Source organism: Protopterus annectens, chromosome 1.part1 (assembly GCF_019279795.1).
Source record: "Protopterus annectens isolate FY-2018-M chromosome 1.part1, PAN1.0, whole genome shotgun sequence".
Taxonomy (NCBI): Eukaryota; Metazoa; Chordata; order Ceratodontiformes; family Protopteridae; genus Protopterus; species Protopterus annectens.
In genome coordinates, this window is record NC_056726.1 from 1,221,990,403 (window position 1) to 1,222,000,020 (window position 9,618).

Consider the following 9,618-nt stretch of genomic DNA (forward strand, 5'->3'; position numbering starts at 1 on the left):
CTCCATTACCCTAATAATACACCAATACTTAATAACCTTGTCACCCCCTACAAGAATCTTACTTCCCTCCGCTCAGCAAACAAACTGCTAGTCACTACTCTCAAATCACACAATAAAGCTGGTGACTCCTTGTTTACAAATGTTGTTGGCTCTTACTGGAATAAACTTCCCATAGAACTGACCTCCCTAGGCTCATCAAAACTTTTCAAGAAACAACTAAGGTACCATTTCAAATCCAACTGGCTATGCCCTTGCTCTAATCCTGACTGACTTAAGTGCCCAACTCTCTTTACAACTCTCTCCATTACTTTCTCTACTTGTCTCTACTACTTGTATCACTCCTCCTCTGTAGCTCACCTTATATCCACTTAGATATTACTTTTCCTATAACATCTTTTCTCTTTACTCAATACACCTCTGGATCCTGTCATCTACCCTCTCACTTAAACCTACACTTTTCTCCCTGCTGTGCAATTCCATTTCTTAGAACTGGTGCCCTGGCACAAATGTATTATCATAACTGTCAATACTATATAGTATAGACCTTTGCATGTGCTACCTCTTTCTTTCTTTTCAAAATTACTACTCATGCTTTTCCTAATAACATGGGATTAGGAATTCTACTTGGTATTTAGTATTTTAAGTATTATACATATTCTGTAAAAATGATGTAATTTAAGAACTGTGCATTTCTGTAAAAATGCTTCTGTATTGTTAATATCCTACATTCAATTAGTTCATTAATCCTTATAAGTTGTATCTTATAGTAATGTATTTTATGTAATGTACCGGTATATAGTGGAGCTTTTCTCCTCGGGCCTCTGCTGAAAATGAACATGTATCCAGCCAGACTAGCCCGGTCAACAAATGTAAAATAAAATAAATAAATAAATAAATAAAATAAAATAAAATGTCCATACAAATGCTTCGAGTTTTCAGAAAGGTGAACATATGGTCTTGACCATATGAAGTTCGAGTTTCCAAAAACTCTATCATTTGACATGAACCCAAATATAAAACACAGTGGCTGCCCTTGACCCACAAACAGACAGGATTCAGCAAACAATAAATTTAAACATCCCACATGTTCGAGAGGTGTCAAGCACTGAAGATATGATAAAACGTCCCTCCCTTCAGTTTTTCTTATGCAGTACTCCAGTGTCAGTTGCTGCTGTCTACATTTGTTAAAGGTCTACAAAATCAAAATTTGAACTTAATATGAAATGTTAAGCTGTGGATATGGTATGCTGTCTGGTAAGCCTCCTTCACTAGCTTGGCCTGCTCAGACATACAAAAATGGTAACAGAGCCCAACATGTCAACTGAATAATTCAGAATCTATGAGGTTAGGGTTGCCACCTTCCTGCACGGCTAAAACCGGAGCAAAGCCACGCCCCTCGCGTCACCAGTAACCCCGCCCACCCCAACCCCCTCCCCTGCCAACATACCTCCTGTTTTGTGATGTCATGACAGCATCACTCAACGGGAACGCCCTCTTTTTTCGTTCCCGCCGCCTGCTTTTGGCTGATTTACTATGCTTTTCTGTAAAAAAAGCATAGTAAATCAGCCGATTTACAAACTCCGATAGTCTGTTTCCTTTTTGAAACAGAATACTGGAGTTTGTACAGTGTTTTCTGGACTACCGGAGAATCAGTTTGATTTCCTGATAGTCCGGAAAAAAAACGGAGAGGTGGCAAGCCTATATGAGGTAGGGAAGATAGACACTACTTCATTCAGACAAATGTTTTCTTTAATCAGTTCTGCAACCTAAATTTTAAGTGCTGCTCAGGAAAAGGGATGAAAAAGAAAGCCAAGCAAGGGGAGGCAGACTAGGATATATGCATGGTAGCTAAACTGAGGAGGAACTATAGACATCTGTGAAACTGAAATATTTATCCATACCCCCTTAAGGTGCAATCACTCATAAATGAAAAGATACATGCACACACAGACACACACACACAGACAAATACAAATTAAAAGACATAACTGCAGTCCACAAGGCTATGAAAAGTGTTGTGACTGCTTTAATAGTCACAGCGGAGTAATATCGTCATGCGTCAGCACAAATGTTTCTAATCACTGACTGACCTTTAAATACAGTCACTACGCAATTTACTGAAAAATGACTGTGCAAAACTGCTGCTTCAAAGAGACAAGGAAACCCTCAGTCACCAAAATTACGTACTGAACTTGACAACCTAGAATAACAGTTACGTAGATTGGTTTGTGACTTTCCAGTTTTTGTTTCACACTCACGATGTTCAACGGGAAAATTCTGCATAAATTCTTATGCTTAATAAACGTGCAACATTATATTAAAAGCACCTGGCTTGTACACTTAATCTACTGCATCAAAAATGACTAGATATCAACAAACCCGTACAAACTGAACACTTTGACTACAGTGACCAAAAATTATAAATAAAGCAACACAGTATGCTGGCAAATGCTGTTTTATAACCTAATAGTCTCTAAAACCTTATACCGCTACACTCTAATAAATTCCATTTTGTGGCTTATACCACTATACACTTCTAAACTCCATTTCGTGACTTATACCACTACACACTTTTAACCTCCATTTTGTGACTTATACCTCTATACACTTCTAAACTATGTTTCGTGACTTATACCGCTATATACTTCTAAACTCCATTTTGTGACTTATACCATTACACACTTCTAAACTCCATTTTGTGACTTAAACCACTATACACTTCTAAACTCAATTTGTGACTTATACTTTCTGCCAGACACACCGAGCATTTCAGGCTGCTGTACCACATGTGACTAGTACTTACAAAATTACAGCTGGACGTATTTTTATAGACTCAGAAAAATACTAGTATGAAAAAGATCTGATGTTAAGTAGATAACTTGTGTATCCGATTTCATCAGTCATTCAAATCCAACTATTGAGATGGAAACCCAAGCTACCTTCTCCTTGGATGGTATCATAAGTGATCTTTCAGAACCGAAGCTCTGAATCTTGATATCATATCTAATTTATAATGCTTAGCAAAGAAATGTAACTTAGACCATGTTGCTTTTCCTCCACTGAAGGACTTCTGGATAACTATGGAAGTTGCCACACATCTAGTGGAATGAGCCTTTGGATTAGTAAAGTGCCTTCTTATTGTGTGAGTAAACAAAACAATGCAATCTGACAACCATCTAGGTGATGTTTGTTTAGAAAACTTTACCACCATCTTGTTTTGGACAAAGAAAATGAAGAATTGGGACTCTTTTGTAAAGGTCTTACCTTCTCTGAAGCTAAAACCTTAGTTTCCTGTGAACATCTGCATGTGCAGTAAAAGAGGTTCATAGGAGATTAATAGACTAACTTACCCAGATTTTACCCAATTTTCTATCCCTAGGGGAAAGTTAACAAGGGTCAGCAAGCAAGGTTTTGACTATTTTTACAGACTTCCTCTGTCCATAAGGGGCATGGGCACCACCCCTCTATTAGAATGTTTGGGGAAGAAAACTGGTAGATAAAATGGTTGGTTCAAATTAGATATTAAAGTTACTTTTGGAATTATGGAAGGGTTAGTTCTTAATGTAACCCTATCCTTGAGGAATATCGAGTAAACTGCAGTAGATGACAGGCCATGGTGTTCCGATATTCTCCTGGCAGAAGAAATAGCAAACAAGAACAGAGTTTTCCAGCACATAAACTGTAAGTCTGCAAAAGAAGCTGGCTTAAAGGGTGAACTTAAGATCTAGTGGACAAAATTAAGATCCCATGTAGGAGTTGGGTCCTTTACAGGTGAATGCAAAAGAAATAATCCCTTAAAGAAGGCTTTGCACAACTTATTTGAAGCCAAAGAAGTCATCCCGATTTCAAAAATCACTAAGAGATTGATGCCAACTATATGTTGGAGATGTGATGGGAAAGGGAGAGATAATTCGGAACATTTTTTTTTGAAATGCTAGGACTTGGCAGATTAAAAAAAAGTCCCTACACAATACTTTGTCAGAAATGTCTGGGGAACAAATAGTTGTAACTGAGGAAGTGATTCTTTTGAGACAGGATATAGGATCTGAATTGTCCAAACATAGTAAAGCCTTACAAAGTTTAATGATACTGTCTGCCAAAAAGCAATTACTAGAAAATGCTAATCAACATCTAAAACAACTGTAACTGTACTGAATATTGTAATGGAGATAAAAGAACAGGAGGTGGGGTATTTCGAAAAGGGAAGGCACAAATTATGAAGAAATAAATAAACTTTGTGCAAATAATCAAAAACCAAACTTATGATATTTACCCCCTCAATAACAAACACCATTGATAGAAAACTATTCTCCATCACTAGCCAGAATAACACACCTCTTGAACTAGTATCTGAAACTAAACTACTAGGAGTCCAAATAGATAATCAGCTTAAATTCAATAGCCACCTACAACTAAACATAAAAAAAAACACCAAAAACTTGGCATGCTCTACAGACACAATCGATTCCTCACTACATCTACTAAACTCACTCTTGCTACTACATTTCTCATCCCTTCCCTTCTTTATGGTGCCCCTCTCCTAACAAACCTACAATCATCTCTCAAAACTAAACTGTCCTCCTGTTATAATAAAATTGCCAAATTTGCCACTAGTAACAAATCATCTACCCATCACTGTACATCTCTTCACAAACTCAACTGGCTAGAGCTTCCCAACTATCTCTCCTATATTCACCTCACTTTTGCTCACAAACTCATTTTTCATCCATCTCTCTGTCCCTCTCTCAGCTCTACCTTTAAAATGCACCTGCCACAAAGAATTCTAAGATCTAATAACCAAAATCTAATTGAGCTGTATAAACCCCTTCACTCTCCAGGAAAAAACCTCCTGTCCTTTGCCCTGGCACGACTATGGAACTCCCTTCCTCCCTCCATCCGTATCACCACCTACCTCCCTGCTTTTAAAAAATCACTGCACTCGCATCTAACATCCTCTTGGGAATGCTCCTGCTCCCACCCCTCATAGCCTATTCTCCACTTACTACCTTCAACTTATTCAGACACCAAATAATTAAGTCAACTGTAGTTCTCTAACCCTACTATTCCTCTGAAGAAACTACACATATACTACCACAATGCTTTCTTTTTCTAAAAAAAAAAAAAAATTTTAACTAAACTCTTTCTTTGCTCCTACTTAAATCTGGGTTGTTCTACAAAATAAAACCTAAAAATTACTTTGTAACAGCTTAATCTTTATTTAGTTTGCAACCCACAAATGACTGACATTGTAAACTGCTGCAATCTTTTGTTACCACTGCTTTAAAGCTTTGTGTTTAACCTACTAATAATTTGAAATTGTAAGCTGCTGTAATAATTTTTGTAACCTTTGTTTTGGAGCTTTTCTCCCCAGGACTCCATTGAAAACGGGTTCTTATGGGCCCGATGGACTATCCTGGTTAACCAACTGCAAATAAATAAATAAATAATAAAATAATAATACATGCAATGTAATGTTCAGGCAGAGGAGTGGCTTTAAGGGAAAGCAGAAATTGCTCAATTTATGTCATACTGTACTGTTAAAAAGAAAACATAGTTTCAAAAGTTCACAGGTAAGTACCAGGCTAGCTGCCCTTGCAGACCACTCAAAGCACATCCAGTTTCCCTTTCTGTGTTCAAAATAACCTATATAATTTGGTTATAGATTAGCCTTACCTATCCTATGGTCAATAATTATTTATTACCCCCAACGAGAATAACTGGGATCATACCATAGATAAATCTGAGGGTACCCATGCATAGGATAAAGCATCTATCCAATAAAAGTATGGGGGCAGTCCTGGGGTAAATTGTCTGTTTTCCATCCATAGATATAAGTTGCACTTTGTTTTATGTGGATGGGGAGTCGGTTCTACAGCAGCAGTATCGTCTGCGAAATATACTTGTCTCTCCAAACCACTATGTTGATTTTTCAGAAGAGGTTTAGATCCCTAGACCGAATATTTCTGATGCCATTTGATTTGCTGATGTGCAGTAAATAAATCCATCAGTAATGGGTCAGAAGATGCTTTGTGTGCCAGATAGAGGTCACCTCTTAGCAGTCTGTAGAATACCAAACATAGAGACAAGGCTTTGAGTTGGTCCACGTAGGACATGTTGTTTAGGCCTTGTACCCTTTTAGTAAGGTATCTCTGGGCATTCCAGTTGTTGCACGTGTCTGGACAGATACATGACAAAGGGGGCATTATATTCAATGACTGGCCTAATGATGGCTGAGTAAAGTGGGATAATGACATTCGTGGATCTAGACAAAACAGTTTTGTTTACAAAGTGTGCAGCACATTAAAACTTTCTTACAACAACAGACACATGTTGGTCAAAAATTAGGTCACTCTCCACACAAGTTCCCAAATACCAAACAAGTGGGTCAACTCTTAGGCGCGTACTGTCAATGTGGTAGTTCCCAGGGGTAGAGGACTTCCCAAAGGTTACAATAATGTATTTTTGATATTTAGTTTAAGACCAAGATTTTGACACCAGCTATTTATTTGAGACGCCCTTCCTGCTGGCTGGCTAAGTCATTTGGAGATTCAGTGATTGCTCCTAGCCTGCAGTCATCTACAAACTTAGTTAACTAGAGCCCTTTGGTATTGGCTTTTACTTCAGAAAAGTAGATGCCAAACAGGACAGGTTCCAGCACAGAATCCTGGGTGACTCTGCTAGTGACTGGTTTCTTTGTAGAAGTAACTTCCCCTATTTTAATTATCTTCATCCTATCTGTGGGCTAGTTGGCAATCCAGAGTGTGACACAGGTGCTTAGTCCCAGATTATTTAGCTTTTCTACTGTGCTAGAATGAGGAATTATGTCAAAAACTATGGCCAAGTCAAGGTACGTGCTGTGTACCATTTTGCCTTCATCCACTGCTTTCGTGACCTTTTCAAAAAAATCCACCAGAGTGAGTAAGCATGACCTGCCCTTGACGAATCCAAACAGAGACAAGTCCAGTGTTTGGAAGTTCTGTTTGCCCAGACCAATTAATTCCATGGTAAAGACGTTCCATTGCTTTGCATAACAAGCTGGTCAGAATTACGGGTCTGTAATTGCCTGGGTCTCTGGAAAAGTCCTCCCTCATGCAGGGAAATGATGGTAGCTGTTCTCCTTTCAATTGGTACAAAACCTGTATGGAGGCAGAGAATGAACAATGCTGTTAGGAGTGTGGCTAAATCATGCTTCATGTTATTTAAGATGCATCCAGGGATACTATCAGGACCCATCAATTAGTATTTCTAGCTTCTGATAGCAATTTTAAGACTTGGTCTTGTGTGACAGCTGGAGGTGTGCCAGTTTCAGTATATCTTGAGAGAAAGACAGAGGGGAGAGAGGGGTAAAGTTAGTGATAAATTTCATCAGCCATTAGCTATATCTTCAGCCTCAGTGTAGGTAACATGGTACACAATCTCCGTGCATTGCTGCACTGTGCTTTTGAGATTACGAACTTAACCAAAAATGTCTTGGAATTGTCTTTAGCTTAGGTACCTATTTTAGCCTCAAACCTGGCTTTGGTGAATTTTACTAAGACCCTGAGTTGATTGTTCATTTCAGTAACTAGGGCTCTAACATTCTGGTCATAACTCTTCTTACTTTTGGTCAAAATTCGTTTCCTTTTATTATAAAGCTTGTTAACATCATGGTTCCACCATGTGGGCTTGTTTCTGGAGTTCGCCTTGCACTTGTTCCTATGGGGTACAGCTGCATCTATGCAGCTGTTTACATGCTGTTATAGTGTGGTGGTGTACATTCTGCATATTCATTTGATATAACTCGGTTTGGTGGGGATTTAAAACTTGCCGATGTATTACTTAGGAGTATGTTGTTTGTCTTAAAGAAATTTCTAAATGTACCTTGGGTGGAAGACATCTCTGATTTCAGTTTTGTTTCAATGGAGACTGCTTTATGGTCAGATCTAATAAGTGATGAAGATACTTAAGTGATGGCTCAAGATGCTCCCATATTAAAAAGGGCAAGATCCAAGATGTTACCCCCCCCCCCCCCACTGTGACTAATTGTTTCAGGGCATCCCCCACTGTGACTAACTGTTCCAGGGAATTTGTATTGACAAAGTCCAGGGATCTCTGTGCTTGTGCACTGGTGATGATGTAGGTTTCCCAGGCTATAGCTAGATACTTCTGATCACCTAGGAAAATGGTATTGGGTTTAATACTAAGTGATTCTAGTTCCTGTAGATAGATGTAGTGATGTTCCTTTGTCATAGAGGAAGTTCTATAGCTAATGTATGGTACAGGAACCTTCTGATGGTTATTTGTACATGAAAAATCTCTAGTGCAACATGTTGCTTTACCAGCCTTGATGAGAGTCTCTTCTGAATGTAGAGTGATACACTTCCACCTTTTGTCCTCTCTTGCACAGTTGCTGGTCTAAACACATGGAAGGCATTATAGCCCTGCACAGCTAGTTTATACCATGTCTCAGTCACTACATAGATGTTCATGTCTTCCAGGGTGGTGAGAAGGGCTTGTAGTGTAAGATAATTATAATGCATAAAAATAATGAAAAATGATTTGTTTTCTTTTACATTAATGTTTTATATTTATGTATGTGTATGTAAGTTAGGGTTTAACAGGTGAAGATTTAATAAAAAGGTGTTTAAAAACATCTGATGGCCTTCAGACCAGCAGAACATAGAAGGTACTCATCCTCCTAGTTTACAAAGCTAACATGTGCTTCTAACAGTTACTTGCATGATGCTTGGCACTCTCTTTGTCTCTATGTCATTTTGATCATCAGCCCACTTTTCTTGAATATTTACACATTTTGAACTCTACAACACAAAGAAGCATTCATTTGCTCAACCTTACCTGAGGTATCAAACATTCACCAACAATCACTTTTGCAATATGGAGATAAACTGTCTGCTTTCCCACTGACGGGCTGCCAACTCCTAGTTGTTGCCTTCAATGAAGAATCTGAAAAAAGGTATTACAAAAAACAGCAGTGAGCATGACTGTCTCTTTTCCAAGGTACCCCAAATGCACTTGAGTTTTTTTTGTAAAAATATTTTACCAAATTTCATTAAACATGAACAAGTCCAGTTTCTGGATGAAAGTGAGGTCAAACAAAATGGTCAATAATGTCTGGCAGCATTGTAAACCTTTCAGAATGTCATAGAACTCTTGTCAATCTGTCAGACACTGCCTCTACTAAAGCAGCTTGAAGATTATTTATTATATAGCAGTGTAAAATTATCACCATCAATTATGTTTAGGTTCATAAAACAAATCAAAGGCTTATACCAACAACTTAACAGTCTTGAATTTTCAGTTGTCACTAGCCATTAAAGCCGTCATAAACACATCAGTGATGACTACTTAGTAAAATCAAACAGGTTACAAGTTTAATCATGACTTAATGATTTCCTCTGTCAAGAGCATTTCTCCCAGGCCTCTGCTGAAAATGGATCTTTTTTGGCCTAGTTGCACCATCCTGGTTCATAGGTAGGTTGTTTTGGCTTTCACCCCCCCCCCCCTTAGATTAGTTCCCTGTGCCTCTGCCCAGCCAAGCCATTGAAGTGATCCCTGGGGTAAACTTCCGGTTTCCCATCCACTCATCAAGGTTTCTCTTGTAGAGGGTTAGCGAGGAGC

General features: G+C 38.4%; 1 protein-coding gene across 4 annotated transcripts in view; it reads right to left on the minus strand.

Annotated features, from left to right (window-relative positions):
• The window catches only part of LOC122809357, a 1,358,270-nt gene extending 1,349,325 nt beyond the window's left edge, over nucleotides 1-8,945 (minus strand). For all 4 annotated transcript variants that reach the window (XM_044080823.1, XM_044080814.1, XM_044080796.1 and 1 more), the window contains exon 1: nucleotides 8,836-8,945. The gene's annotated coding sequence lies outside the window, so the exon portion shown is untranslated. The remainder of the gene's footprint in view (nucleotides 1-8,835) is intronic.
• Nucleotides 8,946-9,618: the final 673 nt, after the last annotated feature.